Source organism: Neophocaena asiaeorientalis, unplaced genomic scaffold (assembly GCF_003031525.2).
Source record: "Neophocaena asiaeorientalis asiaeorientalis breed wild unplaced genomic scaffold, Neophocaena_asiaeorientalis_V1.1 scaffold136, whole genome shotgun sequence".
NCBI classification, from domain to species: domain Eukaryota; kingdom Metazoa; phylum Chordata; class Mammalia; order Artiodactyla; family Phocoenidae; genus Neophocaena; species Neophocaena asiaeorientalis.
Genome location: NW_020185333.1, coordinates 4002569 through 4022584, shown reverse-complemented (window position 1 = coordinate 4022584; position 20016 = coordinate 4002569).

The following is a 20016-nucleotide window of genomic DNA, read 5'->3' as shown; positions in this document are numbered from 1 at the left end:
TGCCAAGCACAAAGCAACTCAAAAATTGGAATTGCACAGAATGATTATTCCTCTATTAGTTAAAAGTAAACACACTAGAAATGAATGGAAAAACAGAAGTTTTCAGTAGAGAATGAAAAACTAATAAAAATGAAAACTTTACAACTAAAAAATACAATATGTAAATTTTTAAAAATTCACTTATGAGTTCAATAGGATGGAAACAGAATAGTATCTGGGAACTTACAGAGATATACCAACTGAAATTATCGCATCTAAGGAATGGAGGAGACTATATTAAAAAAAAAGCATAATAAAGCTTTAGATACCTATGGGACAATATCAAAAGTTCTAACACTTTGTCCCTCAAGTCCTATAAGGAGAGAGAGAAAAACAATAGTGTAGAAAACAATAACTGAAGAAATACTAGGTAAATTATCCCCAAATTAGTGAAAGACATAGATTGAGAGATTCGAGAAGTTTAGTAAACTCTAAACAAGATAAACTCAAAGGAAATTATGTCCAGACATATCATGACCAAACACAAATACCAAAGATAAAGGAAAAATCTTCAAAGTAGTGAGAGGAAAATGATAAATTATATTTAGGGAACAACAATTCAAAGGACTGCAGTTTTCTCACCAGAAAATAGTAAAACAAATATTTTAGATATTGAAAGAAAAGAACTGTCAACCCCAAATTTTATTGTCAATGAAAATATCCATTAGACATGAAGGTGAAATAAAGATATTACCAGATGAAAGAAAACTAAAAGAATTTGTTGACAACAGATCTGCTCCAAATGATATACTAAAGGAATTTCTTCATATTTAAGAGAAGTAAAGCCAATCCTACACAATCTCTTCCAGAAAATAGAAGAAAAGGAAACTCTTCCCAAATCATCTTATGAGGCCAGAATTACCCTTATGCCAAAACCAGGCAACAACACTAAAAGAAAATTACAGACCAAAATCCCTCACAAACATAGATACAGAAATTCTAAACAAAATAATATCAAATGGAATCCTGCAATATATGAAGAAGATAATACATCATAACCAAGTGGTGTTTGTCTTGAAATGCAAGGCTGGGCAAACATCTGAAAATCTATCAGTGTAATTTACCATACCAACATTCTAAAGATTAAGAAACATATGATCATCTCCATAAATGTAGAAAAGTCTTTGAAAATTTTCAACATGCATTCATGATCTCAGTAAGGAATACAAAAGAAATTCCTTAGTTTGATAAAGGACATCGTGATGGTTAATTTTGTGTTTCATAGTGACTGGGCCGAGGAATGTCCAGATTAAACATCATTTCTGGGTGTGTACGTGAGTGTGTTTCCAGATAATATTAGCATTTGAATCAGTGGACTCAGTGAAGTAGATTGCTCCCCTCCCAATGTAGTGGGCATCACTCAATCCATTGAGGGCCTGAATAGGACAAAAAGGTGGAGGAAGGAAGAATTTACCCTTTTTGTTTCCTGCCTGTTTTCTTGAGCTGGGACATCTGTCTCCTCCGGCCCTCAGAATTTACACTACTGGCTCCCTTGGTTCTTAGGCCTTCAGACTGGGACTGAAATTACACCATTAGCTTTCCTGGGTCTCCAACTTGCAAACAGAAGATCATGGGACTTCTCAGCCTCCTTCCCTCATAATTGTGTGAGCCAATTCCTCTAAATAAACAAATAAATAAATATGTGTGTGTACATATATATCCTATTGATTCTGTTTCCTTGGAGAACCTTGACTAATACAGTCATCTACCAAAATACATACATACATTCATACATACATACATAAAACCATAGCTGACATAATACTCAGTGGTGAAGGGTGAATGTCTTCCCCCTAAGATCAGGAACAAGGCAAGGATGTCCACTCTCACCACTGCTATTCAAGGTCATACTGGAAGTCCTGGGCAGTGCAATAAAGCAATACAAAGAATTAAAGGGAGTACAGATTGGAGTGGAAGAAATAAAACTTTATTTTCAGATATCATTTCCTACATAAAAAAAATCAAGAAACTGACCAAAAAGCACTTATCACTAACAAGTATAACAGTCACAAAATACGAGGTCAAAAATGCCTAGGATCATCATCCTCAAAACTAAAAGCACTAAAGAAAGAATCAAAGATTGCATAATGGAGAGATAAATCATGTTGTTCATGAATTGGAGAAAATACCATTAGGATGTCAATTCTCTCCAAACTGATCAATACAAACTCAGTTAAATTCCCAGCAGGATTATTTTGCAGATAACTGACAGCTGATTATAAAATTTATATGAATAAGCAAAGGAACTAGAAGAACAAATTTTTTGAAAAGAAAAACATGAAAGTTGCATATGGTTTGATTTCAAGACTTACTATAAAAGCCACAGTAATAAAGACAGTGTAGTATTGGTGAACGGATACACACATAGGTCAATGGAATGGACAGAGAGTGCAGAAATAGGCCCATATGCCTACGGCCAATTGACTTTGACAGAAGTGCAAAGCTGATTTGATGGAGAAATGATAGCCTATTGTACATATGGTGGTAGAACAATTAAATACACATATGCAAAATAATGAACCCAATACATTCCTCACATCTTATATAAAAATTAACTCAAACACATAGACCTATATATGAAAGCTAAAACTATAAAACATAGAAGAAAGTGCAAGAGAAAAACTTTGTCCTGTGGGTTAGACAAAGGAATTTTTAGATACACCAAAAGCACAACCCATAAAAGAAAAAAGTCATAAATTGACCTTATCAAAATATAAACTTTACCCTGTTAAGAGAATGAAAAACAAGCCACATACTGGGAGAAAATATTTGCCAATCACATATTTGACGAAGGACTTGACCCAGAATATCTAAAGAATTCTGAAAACTTGATAATAAGAAAACAGACAACCCCATTTAAAAAATGGGATAGTCTTGAATAGACACTTCACCAAAGAATATGGATCCAAATAAGCACATGACAAAATGCTCAACATCATTACTCATCAAGGATAGACATATTAAAACCACAACGATACATTACACATCTATTAAAATGGTTTTAAAATACTGTTACCGTCAAGTGCTGATGAGGATGGACAGCAACCTGAACACTCATACTTTGCTTGTGAGAATGAAAAAGAGTATGTCCACTTTGGAAAACAGCTTGCCAGTTTGTTATATATCTAAATATTAATGATCCAGCCATCCCACACTTAGGTATTTATCCAAGGTAAATGAAAATTATGTTCACACAAAAACCTGTATGAATGTTTTAGCATCTTTGTTCGTAATTGCTAAAAACTGGAAGCAACTCAGATGTCCTTCAGCCCAGGATGAGCCATCTCTGGTGCATTCATTTAATAAAATGCTAATCAGTGATAAAGAGGCAACAACATGGGTAACTCTTAGATGATGCCATTGTATGATATTATGGAAAAGGACAAAATGATAATTACTGGATAGTGATAAATTAGTGATTGCCAGTTTGGGGGCTGGTGGAAGGATTAACCACAAAGGGGAGGTATAAGGGAATTTGCTGGGGGTTGTGAGGGAACTGCTCTGTAGCTTGATTATGGTGGTGGTTGTACAACTCTATGCACTTATCAAAGTGCATAGAACTATGCACAGAACTATATATCAGAATGAGTGACTTCTACTGTATGTAATTAATAAAATATTTTAAAATAATGTGTTTGGAAGAATGTTTAATTACATGGGAAGTTGTCATTAAAAATCAAGAAACAAAAGTATTTCCCAATTGTGTGAAGAAAGAAAATCAACAGAAGAAAAATACTTTATAACATTAGCCACAGCAGGTATCATGTCAGGATGGACAATTTATGGATGAATGTTATTTTCTCCTTATTTTTCCCCAAACTACCTACAAAGAATATATACTGCTTTTAAAATCAGAGAAAAATAGCCAATGCTATTTAAAATGAATGATCTTGGCTCATAACTGTAAATTAGATTTTCCATATATCCTATAGATTTCTCAAATATGTATATGTATACATGTATAAAAGTAAATTAAACCTCTCTGTCCCCAAATCTTCTCTCTTAGTCATATTTACTATCTCAGGAAAGGCTCATCATCCATCCAGTCTCCCATTTCCCCAGACTAAAATTGACCATTGGCCCTCCCTGTTTTACATCCACCCTCCCTACTCTACCCACCTTCCAAATTTCCTGTTGCTTTAACCTCCAAAGTATCCCTGAATTCACTTATTTCCACCTCTACTGGCACTGCCTAGGGCTAAATATTTTTCACTAGAACACTGCAAAATTCTCCTATTACATTTCTTTGTTTAAAGTGACCTTTTCACAATCAAACCTCCACTCTGCTATCAGAGGAATCTTTCCAGAAAACAAATTTGACCATGCAGTTCTTCTTCTTAAAACATACTGGTGGCTACCTATTGCCTGTGAAATGAAGTTCAGACTTCCTAATGTACGAAGTCCTTCATTACTTTAAATATTTCATTGATGTCTTATAATTAAATTAATAAATGAATGGGCAAATAGAACATATTACACTTGGAAGATATATTTGCAGAAGACATAAAAAGATTTGTTCTGGTCCCTTCAGCCCTATTCTCCCCACCCCCTCAACTTACAAGCTTCTCTTATGTTTCAGGAGGAAGCATTTAAGATCACAATATGAAATTCCTGTTAGAAGAGGTTCTGTACTCAGGAAAATCAGTCAGCTCAGTACTTACTCTACACTCTGTTCTTTTCAATTTTCTCCCCTCAGGACGTTATTGGGGAAGGAGATCCAGAAACAGAACTACACATCAATTGTCCATTGTAACATTCATACGTCTCCAAGCACTCTCATGAAGAAGGGGTAAACTAAAGAATGACAAAAATGTATCTTTATTTTCTGTGCAAAGGTAAAAATTAAGGTCACTACGTTCTTTATAATTCTACTTATAATGATGTAGCATTTATACTTTGGTCTTTTTTTTATATAAATTTATTTATTTATTTATTTATTTTTGGCTGCGTTGGGTCTTCGTTGCTGCGCATGGGCTTTCTCTCTAGTTGTGGTGAGAGGGGGCTACTCTTCGTTGCAGTGCACGGGCTTCTCATTGTTGTGGCTTCTCTTTGTGCTCTAGAGCCCTAGAGCACGGGCTCTAGGGTACGCAGGCTTCAGTAGTTGTGGCACAGGGACTCAGTAGCTGTGGCTCGCTGGCTCTAGAGTGCAGGCTCAGTAGTTGTGGCCCATGGGCTTAGTTACTCCGCAGCATGTAGGATCTTCCCGGACCAGGGCTCGAACTCGTGTCCCCCACACTGGCAGGCAGACTCTCAACCACTGCGCCACCAGGGAAGTTCCTATACTTTCTTTGGTCTATTAAAATAGCATTTCACATACTTATTTCCATTTGCAACCATATGATCTGATAAGACCATTATAAAAACTTGGTTATTGTAAGGTATTATATCAAATCAGGTACTGTCTCTTTGTATTATATATTTAGGTCTTGTACAATAAGCATTTATCAAAATTAGATGTGGTATCAAGGCAAGAAATATGCCCAAAACAATATTCTTTCCATTAGAGTGGCACGTAGATTCTAGAATCCCCACTGTGGCATTTCCCTTACCTAATGAAAGCTGGAATAAAAGAGGTTCTTATTTATTACACATTTCTTGGAAAACTTCATGGTGGTCATCTCAAAACATGTGCTTTCCCAGGAAGTAGTGGCTTCAAAATTGTAAGTGAATATTTCATATGTAATTCAGTAGGCTTTGTTTAATTCAAACTTAATTTTATTCTGTTTTATCAACAAATAATATTTTGTTATCCAGTTAAATTACACATGTGATCTTTTACCTTATTTTCCTTTGGATATTTAATTTAAAAAAAGAAATGTGTAGAAGATCAACATATGCATACAGAGTGAAGATTTATTCAAGTAAATTTATTCATAATTGAATAGAATTTTAACATTTGAAGTAGGATTATAATTATGCCTTCATTATACTATTATGTCAAAATGTAGGATGCAGATAATTATTTTAATGTGTATTTCTTTAACAATGACAATTATTAGTTTTTAAGTCAGAAAAGCATAAAGAAAACAAAATGGCTCATAAGTCTAGCTAATGACTACCATAAATAAATAAATAAATAAATAAATTTAAAACTAATACATTCACTATTGAAGAATATTCAAATACTACCAAAAAAAAGTATATAATGAAGTGCAAAAAATATTTCTTTCTCCACCCAGAGTTTATTGCTCAAAACATAATCACTGTTAATATCTTCAGAAACTCTCAAAATAGTATTTCTTCAAAAGAAATATACACTTTAATTTTTTTATCTCTACCATTTGGCTTATTAATATACTTCTTTGTTTTATGTTTCTAGTGGTTCTAGTATATAGCTTTAATTTTTCATAGTCTACACCAAATATTAGGCCACATCAAGTATATTTCTCTCATCCTGTTCTTTTTACTCTTGTCATACATTTCTTCTTATGTTATAGAGTTCTATTATTTTCATTTTAAATAATCAACTATCTGTCAAAGAAATTAAAAATGAGAAAAATGTCTTTTATATGTGCCCACATACATTCAGTATTCTTCATTCTAATACATCAACCCAAGTTTCCATCTGGTATAATTTTATTTAACCTGAAGTTAATGGTGGTGCAAGTTTGCTGATAATTAATTCTCTCAGCTTTTATTTGTCTAAAAAAGTATTTCCTCTTCCTTCATTTTTGAAAGATACTTTTGTCAGGTACAGAATTCCGTGTTAACAGATTTTTTTTCACTCAGAATTTTAATTATATCATTACCTTGCCTTCTGTCTTACAAATTTCTGACAAGAAATCATTTGTAGTTTGTTCATCTGAATGTATTGAATCTTTTCCTCTGTTGCTTTCAAAATTTTCTCTATGTTATTTGTTTTCAGCAATTTGATTATAATGTTTGGTGTGGTTTTTCTCCTACTCACTGTGTATTTTTAATCTGTGGGTTTATAGTTTTCACCAAACTTCAAACATTTTTAACCATTATTTCTTCAGATATTTTTCTATGTCCCCACCCAACTGCACATAAGTTAAACTGCTTTATCTCATCCTACTGCTCACCTATTCTGTGTTCATTTTGTTCGATCATTTTCCTCTTTGTATTTCATTTTAAATAGTTTCTATTGGTATGTCTTCAAATTCATTGATCTTTTCTCCCACAGTGTCTGATATCTTGTTAATCCCATCTGTAATGGACTGACTTGTGCTCCACTGAAAATTATATATTGAAGTCCTAACCCCTAGTACCTTAGAATGCAACTGTATTAGGAGAAAGGGTCTTTAAAGAGGAAATAAAAGTTAAATGTGGTCATTGAGGTAGGCCCTAAACCAATACGACTGGTGTCCTTTTAAGATAAATTAGGACACAGAGGAAAGACTATGTGAAGATACCAGAAGAAGTTTGCTATCTGTAAGGCAAAGAGAGAGAGGCCTCAAAATGAAACCAACCTTACCAATACCTGATCTTGGACTTCTTACCTCTTCTAAATAAATTTCTCTTGTTTAAGCCACTTTGTTATGGCAGCCCTAACAAACTAGTACACCATCTAAACTATTTTTTTCATTTCAAATATTGTATTTTTTATCTGTAGAAGTTCTATTGTGGTCTTTTTTAAAATTTTCCATTTCTCCCCTCATCATGTTACAACTTTCTTCTACGTTCTTGAACATGTGGAGGGTACTTATAATCCCTGTTTTGATGCCCTTGTCTCCTAATTCCATCTTCTGTGTTATTTCTGAATCTGTATCTGTTGCTTGATTTTTCTCATTTTAAGTCATATTTTCCTGCTTCTTTGCATGTCTGGTAATTTTTCATTGGACAATATACATTTTGAAAGTTAATGTTACATTTTCCTGGATGTTGTTATATTTCTATAGTGTTTGATTTTATTGTTGCATATTGTTAACTTATTTAGAGTCATTTGTACCCACTTTGAGGCTTGTTTTTAAGGTTAGGTCGGGTCCAGAGTAGCTCATAGTCTAGGATATTTCAGCCTAAGTATAAAGCAATGCCTCCTAAGGATCTACCAAATCCCCTGCATGTTAAGAGATCTTTCCACTTTGCTGCTGAAATCACAGACTCTACTCAGCCCCATGTGAACTCCAAGAATTGTTAAGTCTACTGCCTTCCAGATGTTCTTTCCCCAGCCTTGGGTAATCTTCTTCCTGTGCATGTACAGGTCTGTACTCAACCAAACTTAATGGGGACCCTGACAATAAATTCTAACCACCTTGACCTTATCAAACTACAATCTGCCTCCTGAACTCAGTAAAATCTCCAAGTGTTGCAAGCTGAAAATTACCTCCAACAGAAAACAAGAACTCAGGGTTCACCTACCTCATTTATTTCTCTTCTCTCAGGAATCAAAATTATGTGTGATCTATGGTCCAACTGTGGTCTGAAAACCATTGTTTCATATACTTTGCCCAGTTTTCCAACTGTTGAAGGAATGGAGGGACCATATGTTCCCTATCACTTCATTACGGCTCAAAGTGGAAGTCCATGTTTTCATTCTTAATTTTTCATAATATTATATTTAAACTAATCCTTTTATAGTAGGTGTACAATATTCCATTGGATAAATGTAATGAATTGATTAATGGAGACTATATTAAATGACATTCAGGTTGTAGGTGGCATTTTGCTATTAAAAATAGTGTTGCAATAAGCATTCTTATGCTTACAACACAGAATAATTTTGTGATATTTTCTTTTTCGACCAACTTCCTAGAATAGGTTTTCTGGACTATAGGGTATGAATATTCTAAAATAAAGATTTGCAAATTCCCCTCTAAAACTTTGCAAAATTAACACTACTCCTGGTAGTGTAGGAAAACCTAAGTTTTACCACAGTTTCCTCAGCATAAGAAAATCAACCTTTACCAATCTGAGAGAAAAAGTATCTTTTGTTTTGGTTTTTACTTATTTGATTATGAGCAAGACTTCACATATTTTGTATTTTATCAGCCATTTATTTTTATTTTCTCTCAATTAACCACTCATATATTTGACCATTTTCTTTTTTAATATGTATGAATTAATTGTGTGTAAAACATTTATGTCATTTTTGCAACAGTTTTGTCTTTTAACTCTGAGTTATTTATGACATACAGAAGTTTTAAATATTTATGCAATATTTTCAAATTTTTTAATATTTTCCATTTATAGTTTTAGGGTTTTGCGGTCTTCTTTGCAAGTCCTTCTCAAACATACACTTTTTTCACCTCTCGTAAAACCTCACAGTTTAATTTTTAAATTGTTGCTAATCTAAACTATTTTGTTGCAAAGAGTAAAATAGAAATTCCATATATTTTTTCAAATAATTATGAAGCTTTTTAACTCTATTGATCCCTTTTTCCCATCACTGACTTCACCAACCATCATGTATCATTAAAAGCAAATCCTTTTCATGGACTTTATATCTATTGATTTGTCTGGATATAATTTTCTTCCTAGTATTAGATTATTTCTATTATTCTAACTTGTTAAGTTTCAATATGAATTTTTTGAATTTATGTTCATTAATTTTCTGGATATATATTTCTTCTCTTATATCATATTTTCCACACAGCTTCATAGAAGTTTCAATATTTGATAGAACTGAGTCCTGTCAACCTCTACACACTTTTCTTTTTAAAAATTTCATGGATATTGGGACAGACTTACTTTTCCAAATGAACTTAGCTTTTAATAAAAATTTATAGATTAATTTATGAAAATTTACACCTCGTAATTTGGGTTGTGCTATCAAAGAATATTGTGTACATTTTCATTTACTTTAGACTTCCCTTACATTCCTCATAACACTGTAAACTGTTCTAAAAATAATGCTAAATAATAATATAATACTAATAATATATATTTTATGCTAAGCTTATTACTATACATTTTGACTTTCTGATATCTGTATCAATCAGGGAAGGCTAAATTCTGTAACAAGAAATTCCAAATTCTCAGTGAGTTATCAGGATGAAAGCTTATTTCTTTTTCATATTACAGTACATTCCAGGATGGAGATCAGCTTTCCATAAAGGGATTCAGAGACCTAGGTTCCATACATCTTGTGGCTCTGCCTTGGATTCATCAAATGAATCTTCGGCATTTGTCCAAGAGTTGAGGGAAGATAGGAACTCATGGGCAAACAGTTGGTTCCAGGCCTAAAAATAGCACACATCACTTCTGTGCACATTCCACTGGTTAAGACTAATCATATAGCTCCACCCAGCAAAAGGATTGGAGATGTAGTCCTCCTTTGGGCCTAAGATGAAAACAAAACAATCCGATAAACATCAACAGTGCCTGCTGCAATAATTATTATAATGGGGAATTTTTCTATTTATCCTTATTTTTTAAAAATCAGGAATGGGTATCAGATTTTGTCAAATAACTTCTAATTATTTATTGAACTAATCAACAAATCAACAGGATATTGTTTTTTACCTTTACATTTAAATGTATATATATATATATATATACACATATATACATTTACCTTTATGAAGTAGAATTTATACTTAGCATAACACACATACTTAAAATATACATTTGATGAGTTTTGACATATGTACACACTGTAAAACTATCACGATAATCTAGATAATGATGGTTTCCATCACCTCCAAAAGTTTCCTCATATCCTTTTGTAATCCATCCTCCCTCTCACATATGTACCCAGTAATAACTGATATGTTTTCTATCACTATTGGCTAGATTGCATTTTCTATAATTTTATATAAATGGAATCATTCAGTATATCTTCTATTTGACTAGCTTTTTATGCTCATAAAAATTATTTTGATTTTCATCTGTATTGTTGTAGGTAACAGCTGCTATTGTTGTTATTTTGATTTTCATCTGTATTGTTGTAGGTAACAGCTGTTGTAATAACAGCTATTATTGTTGTTAGTAACAGCTTCTTACTGTTTCTGAGAAGTAGTATATTGTATGAATATACCATGTCTTGTTTATCCATTCATCTTTTGTTGGACATTTGGGTTATTTCCAGGTTTGGGCTACCATGAATAATGCTGCTATGATCATTCATATACAAGTCTTTGTTTCTAAATACGTTTTCATTCTCTTGGGTAAATATATAGGATAGAATGGGTCATGGGATCAATGTATATTTAACTTTTTAAAAGAGCTTTATTGATATATAATTTATATACCATACAATTCACCTATTTTAAATGTACTGTTCAATTTTCTTAGTATACTCAAAGTTTTTAGTTTACTCACAAGTCATGCAACAATGACCCTAGTGTAATTTTTTTTAACATTTTCATCACGCTTTTTAAAAACATGCCCATTAAATCACTTCTCATTCTCCATTCCCCCATCTCATCATGCCCAGCCCTAGAAAACCACTAATGTACTTTTTCATCTCTATAGATTTGCCTTTTCTGGACATTTTATACAAATGGAATTACACAAGATGTGGGGTTTTTTGTAACTGGCTTCCTTCACTTAGCATAAAATTTTCAAGTTTCTTTCATGCTGTAGCATGTATTAGTACTTCATTCCGTTTTATTGACGAAGAATATTTCATTCTATGATTATACCACATCTTATTTATCTATTCATCAGTTTATGGACATTGGGGTAGTTTCCACTTTTTGGCGAATAACGTTGGCATGAACACCCACGTACAAGACTTTGTAAATGTGCTTCATTCTCTTGGGAACCTACATAAGAATATAATGATTGGACTCTATGCTGTTTGTATAGTTAACTTTTTTTAAAACGTCTTTATTGGAGTATAATTGCTTTACAGTGTTGTGTTAGTTTCTGCTGTATAACAAAGTGAATCAGCTACATGCATACGTATATCCCCATATCCCCTCCCTCTTGTGTATCCCTCGTGCCCTCCTTATCCCACCCCTCTAAGTGGTTGCAAAGCACCGAGCTGATTTCCCTGTGCTATGTGGCTGCTTCCCACTAGCTATCTATTTTACATTTGGTAGTGTATATATGTCAATGTTACTCTCTTACTTTGTCACAGCTTACCCTTCCCCTCCCCGTGTCCACAAGTCCATTCTCTACATCTGTGTCTTTATTCCTGACCTGCCCCTAGGTTCATCAGAATTTTTTTTTTTTTTTTACATTCTCTATATATGTGTTAGCATACGGTATTTGTTTTTCTCTTTCTGACTTACTTCACTCTGTATGACAGACTCTAGGTCCATCCACCTCACTACAAATAACTCAATTTCGTTTCTTTTTATGGCTGAGTAATATTCCATTGTATATATGTGCCACATCTTCTTTATCCATTCATCAGTCGATGGACACTTAGGTTGCTTCCATGTCCTGGCTATCGTAAATAGTACTGCAATGAAATTTGTGGTACATGATTCTTTTTGAATCATGGTTTTCTCAGAGTATATGACCAGTAGTGGGATTGCTGGGTCATATGGTAGTTCTATTTTTAGTTTTTAAAGGAACCTCCATACTGTTCTCCATAGTGGCTGTATCAATTTACATTCCCACCAACAGTGCAAGAGGATTCCTTTTTCTCCATACCTTCTCCAGCATTTATTGTTTGTAGATTTTTTTATGATGGCCATTCTGATTGGTGTGAGGTGATCCCTCATTGTAGGTTTGATTTGCATTTCTCTAATGATTAGTGATGTTGAGCATCCTTTCATGTGTTTGTTGGCAATCTGTATAGCTTCTTTGGAGAAATGGCTGTTTAGGTCTTCTGCCCATTTTTGGATTGTACAGGTGTACAATATAGTGATTCACAATAAAGAACAAATGTTTTTTAGTTTTGATGAAGTCTAATTCATCTTCTTTTCTCTTTTATACATCATGCCTTTTGGAGTACTATATAAGAAACTGTCTAAGGGCACTAAGATTTTCTTTTTATCATTTTTTTCTAAAAGTTTTAAAGTTTTAACTCTTAGATTTGCATCTTTTATCCCTCTGGAGCTAATTTTTGTTTATGGTGTGAGGTAAGAGTTAAGTCCACTTTTTTGCATGTGGATATCCAGTTATTTCAGCACTATACGTTGAAAGATGATTCTTTCCCACTGAGTTGCTTCAAGCCCTTTGTCAAAAATCAGTGCACTTATATGTGTGTATTTCTGGACTCTATTCTAGTCTATTGATTTATACATCTATCTTTCTGTTAATACCACATTGTGTTTGCTGAAGACCAATAATAAATCTTGAAATCACATGGTGTAAGTCCTCCAACATTGTTCTTCTTTAAAATTGTTTTGTCTATACTGTATCTTTCACATTTCCATATAAATTTGAAAAATAGCTTGTCAGTTCTTACAAAAAAAAAAAAAGCCTGTTAGAATTTCGATGGACAGATGAAGACTGTCAACTGGGGAGAACTGTCATCTTAATGTTGAATCTTCCAATCTCTGAGCACAGTGTTCTGTCCATTTATTAGATCTTAATATATTTCTCTCAGCAATATTTTGTAGCTTTCAGTGTATAGGTCATGGAAAGCTGCTTTATCAAATTTATAACTTAGAATTCCATATTTTATGTTAATGTAATTGCATTTTCTGATTTTTCTTTGCTAATGTATATAGATAATATATCCTGCAACATTGCTAAAATTATCTATTAAAGTACTTTACTTGTAGGTTTCTTAGGATTTTCTACATAGATGATAATATGTTCTGTGAATAAAGATGGCTTTTCTTCTTTCTTTACAATCTCTGTATTTTTTTAATTCTTCCTGACTGATTGAAATGGCTATAACATATAGTAAAATGTTAAATAGAGGAAATAAGAGTGGACAAACTATTCTTATTCCGTTTTTTTTTTTTTGGAAAAATCCCAAACCTTTCATTTTACTCCTCACCTGGTTCCGCCCAGACGTGAGACACCTGAGCTTGGTAAACATGGTACAAATGTCCACCCAGGCCCTCAAACAGTCAGGTTAAGTGTGTGCAGGGGCGGCCCCTCCCCAACACCCCTCAAAGTGCATCGAAGACAGCCCCGTGGAGCCCCAAAGTGGAGCCCATCACACTCTTGACAAGTCCAGGGCCGACAGGCAGGGGGCAGCCACTGCTGGGGACCCCAGGCCAAGGGGACAGCTGCAAGGTTTGGCTTTAATGCAAAAGGCCAAAAACTATTCTTATTCCTAATCTAGGGGAAAAGCATTCAGTCTTTCATCATTAAATATAATGTTAGCTGTAAGTTTTTCAGGATACCCTTTATCAGGTTGAGAAATTTCTTTTTTATACCTAGGTTGTTGAGAGTCTCTTCACCATGAGTGGATGGTGAATTTTTTTAAAGGGTTTTTCTGCATCTATTGAAAGATCATATAGTTTTTCTTTTTTATTTAGATAATTAGGTAGATTACACTGATTGATTTTCAAATGTTGACTCCAACTTGTATTTTTGAGATAAAACCCTACTTGGTCAAACAGTTCTTGCTTCCCATGCCAATCAGTATTAACCATACCCTAACTACTCTAGGCCCAGGCCTCGTATAATATCTACAACTGACCTTATGTAACATCTGTAAAAATCCCTGCAGGCATATTTATAAGCACTTGAGTCTATAGTTCCTTTGAATCTTTGCTTCTACTTTCATGATGGTTGGAGCAGAGAATATGGCCTTGAGGTACAAGTGGGAGAGAAGAGGAAAAAGGAAATACACACAAGGAAGCAAGATTCTACTTTAAAATGCAACCTGCCTTGGTATATTATACAATAGCAATACATGTATTATAATCAGAATAAAATGAAATATAAAAACAGTATTTACATGTATTGGCCATACATAACAGACACACACACTCAGATATATTTAGAGAAAGATTGTGAGACTGTATACAGCTTTGCCTAATAATCTCCTTTCTTGCCTTTCTTTTTTGCTTTGTTTCAGTTTTGTTTTTGTTTTTCTAAATAGTATCAACCATTTTTAAGTGTACAGTTCAATAATGTTAAGTATATCCACAATGCTGTGAAATATATCACTAGAACTTTTTCATCTTGCAAATCTGAAATCCCATACCCACTAAACAACTCCCTGTTCCACTCCACCCCCAACTCTTGGTAATCATCATTCTACTTTTTGTTTCTATGAATTGGAGCATTTTAGACACCTCATATATGTGAATTAAACAGTATTTGTCTTTTTGTGACTGGTCTACTTAGTATAATGTCCTAAAGATTCACCATGTTATTCATGTTGTAGCACACATCAGAATTTCTTTCCATTTTAGACTGAGTAGTATTCTATTGTATGCACTTACCACATTTTGTCTAATCTTTCATCCATCAATGGATATTTGACTTGCTTCTATTTCTTGGCTGTTGTGAATAATGCTGCTATGAACATGGTGTGCAACCTCTCTTTTAAATACTACTATCAGGGATTTCCCTGGTGGTGCAGTGGTTAAGACTCCGAGCTCCCAATTCAGGGGGCATGGGTTCGATCCCTGGTCAGAGAACTAGATCTCACATCCATGCTGCAATTAAGAGTTCACATGCCACAACTAAGGAGCCAGCAAGCTTCAACTAAGGAGTCCGTGAGCTGCAACTAATGAGACCACCGGCCACAACTAAGGAGCACACGTGCTGCAACTAAGACCTGGTGCAACCAAATAAATTAATTAATTAAATTAAATTTTAAAAAGACTGTGCACATTGAACTACATACATGTCTAGTGGCCATGATTCACATCATAGTTACAACAAAATTGCTTTAAAAAATATTATTATAATATCTAGCTCAATGTAACAGAGCTGTATTCACCTCTTTGCCAAACTTCTTCTACTGGATGGCCAGCATCTCTCATTAAAATTTTTTATTTATAATATGTAATAGATTAATTGAGTGATTCTCAATCAAGCATGGCTCTTTATTCCTTAGGATATTTGGAATCATGAGAGGAAGTTTTTGTTTTCACAATGACTAGAAAGCACTACAGGTTTTTATTGGGCAGAGCCAGGATTACTAAGCACCCTGTGATGCAAGACAGCCCTGGTGAATGAAGAATAAAGACATACCAAGAGTTCTAACAGCACTTCCCTTGAGATATATTAGCCATTAACCATGTGGATTTAAGTCCATTAAACTAAACAATGTTTAACTTTTTACTATGTCTAATTATTCTGTTGGTAAGTTTTCTTCCTAACAACAGAACCATTTCTTTGTGAAGATGTCCAGGGAAAATCATATTTGTATTATAGGAAGAAGAAAAGTATGGGACCCCTTACTTGTCACATATTTTTATAAAGGATAATTCTGGCAAAAAAAAAATTAACAGCAAAGTCAGCTTTGATAACTAGAGCTGGAGCACACACTGAAAATGAATTACTTACAGGTAGTAATTGCAATCTCCTTAAGAAAACAGGCCATGTCAGTTGGGATCATCACTGTATAGCCAGAGCCTAGCCGACAGAGACACTTAAAAAATATTGAATGTTGAAATAAGAAATAAGGAAAAAGAACAAGATAAATAGCAAAATGGAAGGATTACAAGTGAGAGACGTTCCAATTAGTCACTGATGCATTCTCGTGCTGGGTCCTGGGTTCTTCAGAAACACTGATGGAGGAAGGATGGAAGTGAGACCTAAAGGCCTCCATTGTTGGTATTTAAGTGCCTGGGGAATGAGTTTCAAACAGGCAAGAACTGAAGCCTGATCCTGTGATGGAGCCTGGCCCTGGACTTCCAGGGGTGTCAGGTGGTGAGGCCCAATGGCTCCTCCCAAGGTTTCCTTAAGCCTCGGAAATGGGGATATATTTGTGAAGAGTTTATAATACCGATCTGTTGAAGATAGTTTAGGGTTCCAAAAGTTGTGAATGTTAAAGTATTTTGAAGATGATAGTGTTGGGAGACTTCAAGATTTGCAGATGACAGAAACAGGAATAACTTTTATAGGCTCGTGGATGACAGGACATTGATATTGCTACCTGAATATTCTGCAGCCATGATAATCACACTTACTTTGTAGGGAAGTACAAAAAAGAAGCTTTTCAGGGAAGCTTTTCAAAAACTGCAAAGCTCAGAGATTCTGAATGCACTGGGGCGGGACCCAGGCATCTTTATTTTTTGACGTTCCCAGTTGGTCTTTAGGTGAATTCTGGTGAATCCTCAGAAATAATGCATTGTGGATCATGAGGTCTGTGGCTGGACCTAAGAGCATTAGAGAAAGTACCCAGTGTTTGGGGGTAAGAATATTCGGAAAGCAATAGCTGGATAAAAGAGAATGTAGGTCATTTTGCATAATTTTATGAGTTATATTTCAAGTACTGGTATCTTCCACATCCTTTAGAGGCTAGTAGATTTGTGGGAAAAGCACAGAATCTGCAATCATATACCATGGATTTAAATTCAGTCTTGTCCACTTACAAACTGACTCACCTTTAATAAGTTACTCAAACTCTCTCAACCTGCGTTTTATCATCTGTAAAGGGGAAATAATAATTTAAAAACTGAAGAGTCACTGGGAAAGAAGGAATCACTGTAATGCCCATGCTAATGCCACTTATTGTTAAATTCTGAAAGGCCTTCCTAAGCAGAAGTCATTTTCAATTTAGGAACTTTGTCCACAGATTTAATTCCAAAATAAGAGTAAAGATGGTCAGAAAGCATGGTGATGGTGAGAGCAGAAATGAAGGGGTATGGAGGCAGGAATCTGAAGTAAGATCTCCATGATTCAAGGTTAAGGGGCCAAATAGGAGAGAAAAGTAGAATTTAGATACAAAGAGGATTTGAGACTAAAAAAAGATAACAGGACTTCCTCTGAGGCAGTTCAAAGATTAGATAAATGGAAGTTACAGAGACTAGACGAACTGAGTCACTCCAAAGCTGGGCTTTTCCTCTTTGTGAAGTACCTTGCAGGGCCACCCTTCCCACTTACCACCCCACTTGTGCACAAAGCTCCATATTCATAATTGAAGACCCTACGTTGGATGTTTTAAAAAGACAAAGGAACCATCATTTCCATTACAGCTTCAAATGAGGAAAAAAATTTCTTCTCTAAATAACATGGCCAAAAATATTAAACAAGAGATTCCAGAAAATAAAAAAAATGGAAAAAAACAGATTCCAGAAAATAAACAAAGAAAATATAATCTTGCCCTAATGACCAGGAAGCACCCCAGCAGAGGACTAAAGCAGTTTATGCTTTCCAAAAGCTTGCACTGCCAGCTTGGCTACCTTAAAAACAGGACACTGTGTCTGTGAAATTGAAAATAAAAAACAAGCATTCTCTAAAAACATATTATGGCCTGTTCATTTCAGACTTCTACTTTGCACTGAAGCATTTGGTTGAAAATAATTTGACCTTCCATCTGTGAAGCTATTGTTTTCCATGGGCTTGGTCATACAACTATTCAATGGTGGTTTTAGTTTCATCACCTTCTTTATTATGGTTTAATATCAGTGTTTTATTATCTATGTAGAAAGTAGGACTGAGAACTGTAACCACATTCATCACATTTCTACTATGAGAAAGCATTTAATGAGCTTCACGTGAAATGCTACCTTGAGGAAATGTCACAGTTAAAACTGTACATATTCAAAATATGTAAAATCTCCCACCAAAAAAACAAAACCCGGTACACTTGGAGTATTATCACTGAGGTTGGCATTATTATGACTGTTGTTCAGTAGCTCCACGTCCCCCATCTCCTCATGTCCACGTATTGCTCACAGCTAGCACTGCATGATCACCCACTCAGAAGATGAAAAACATTGTTTGAATATGAAAGCTCACCCTGTGACAACACTTACCCTCTTAAAGTCCTGCTTATTTATTATCTGCCTGCCACTTCTTACACTTCAAGCCCTTGACAGGGAGATCAGCTAGGTGGTTTGTGACCACCTAGAGGGGTGGGATAGAGAGGGTGGGAGGGAGGGAGATGCAAGAGGGAAGAGATATGGGGACATATGTATATGTATAACTGATTCATTTTGTTATAAAGCAGAAACTCACACACCATTGTAAAGCAATTATACTCCAATAAAGATGTTAAAAAAATTAAATTAAATTAAAAAAACCTTAAATGAAAGTTTTTCTATACCCCACCTTCAAGATATTTTGTGAGAGGTGATAATATTCAAAAATATTATATGATACACATTGTCTTTCTCTTCACTTGGCTAGAGGAAAACAAAAGATATAAAATAAGTTTAAAGGAAAGAAAAATAAGTTTAAAGGAAAGAAAAATAAATAGTACCATTTAAGCAGATTTCAGGTGGGCTATCATCTTAGTCTCCTGAAACAGACACCATCCCAGCCACTCCACGTGTGGGGTGTGTACAGAGCCTAGGAGCTACCTGGGATGCTGGCATTCTGGCACAGCTTTTTCTGACTCTGATGTCAACCTGCAAAATAGGTCAGACTCTCAGGCACACCAGTAGCATGCATATAATCGTTACGGGAAATTTATGAGTTATTTACTCAGCAAGCTTGAAAATATCAGAGGATGAATTTGGCTCTTATTAGCATGAAGCCTTTTAAAATGACACTCAGGAAATTCTTTTCTGCTCTTTTATTTGCAATTCATCTCCTGAGTACCTTTGTACCACATCTTTTTTTTTTTTTTTTTTTTGCGGTACGCAGGCCTCTTTCTGTTGTGGCCTCTCCCGTTGCCGAGCACAGGCTCCGGACGCGCAAGGCTCAGCGGCCATGGCTCACGGGCCCAGCCGCTCCGCGGCATGTGGGATCCTCCCGGACCGGGGCCCGAACCCGCGTCCCCTGCATCGGCAGGCGGACTCCCAACCACTGCGCCACCAGGGAAGCCCCTGTACCACATCTTGAAATTACAGAACCACCCACAAATTTCATCCTCTTCTTTTAGACAAATATTTTTTTTTTTGCCTTTCCTGCTATGCCCAAATATTTTGGGTGGGATGGAAATGAATGTCACATACCTCTTTCAGGCTGTAAGTACTTAATTATGAGATGCACTCGGGAACTGTGGCACTAGCCATAGAGTCAGTCACGAATTTTGTAAGGCGGGGTCTAGATGTAGGGGGTAGCTTTATTATTTTTTAAATTCGTGCTGGAAAA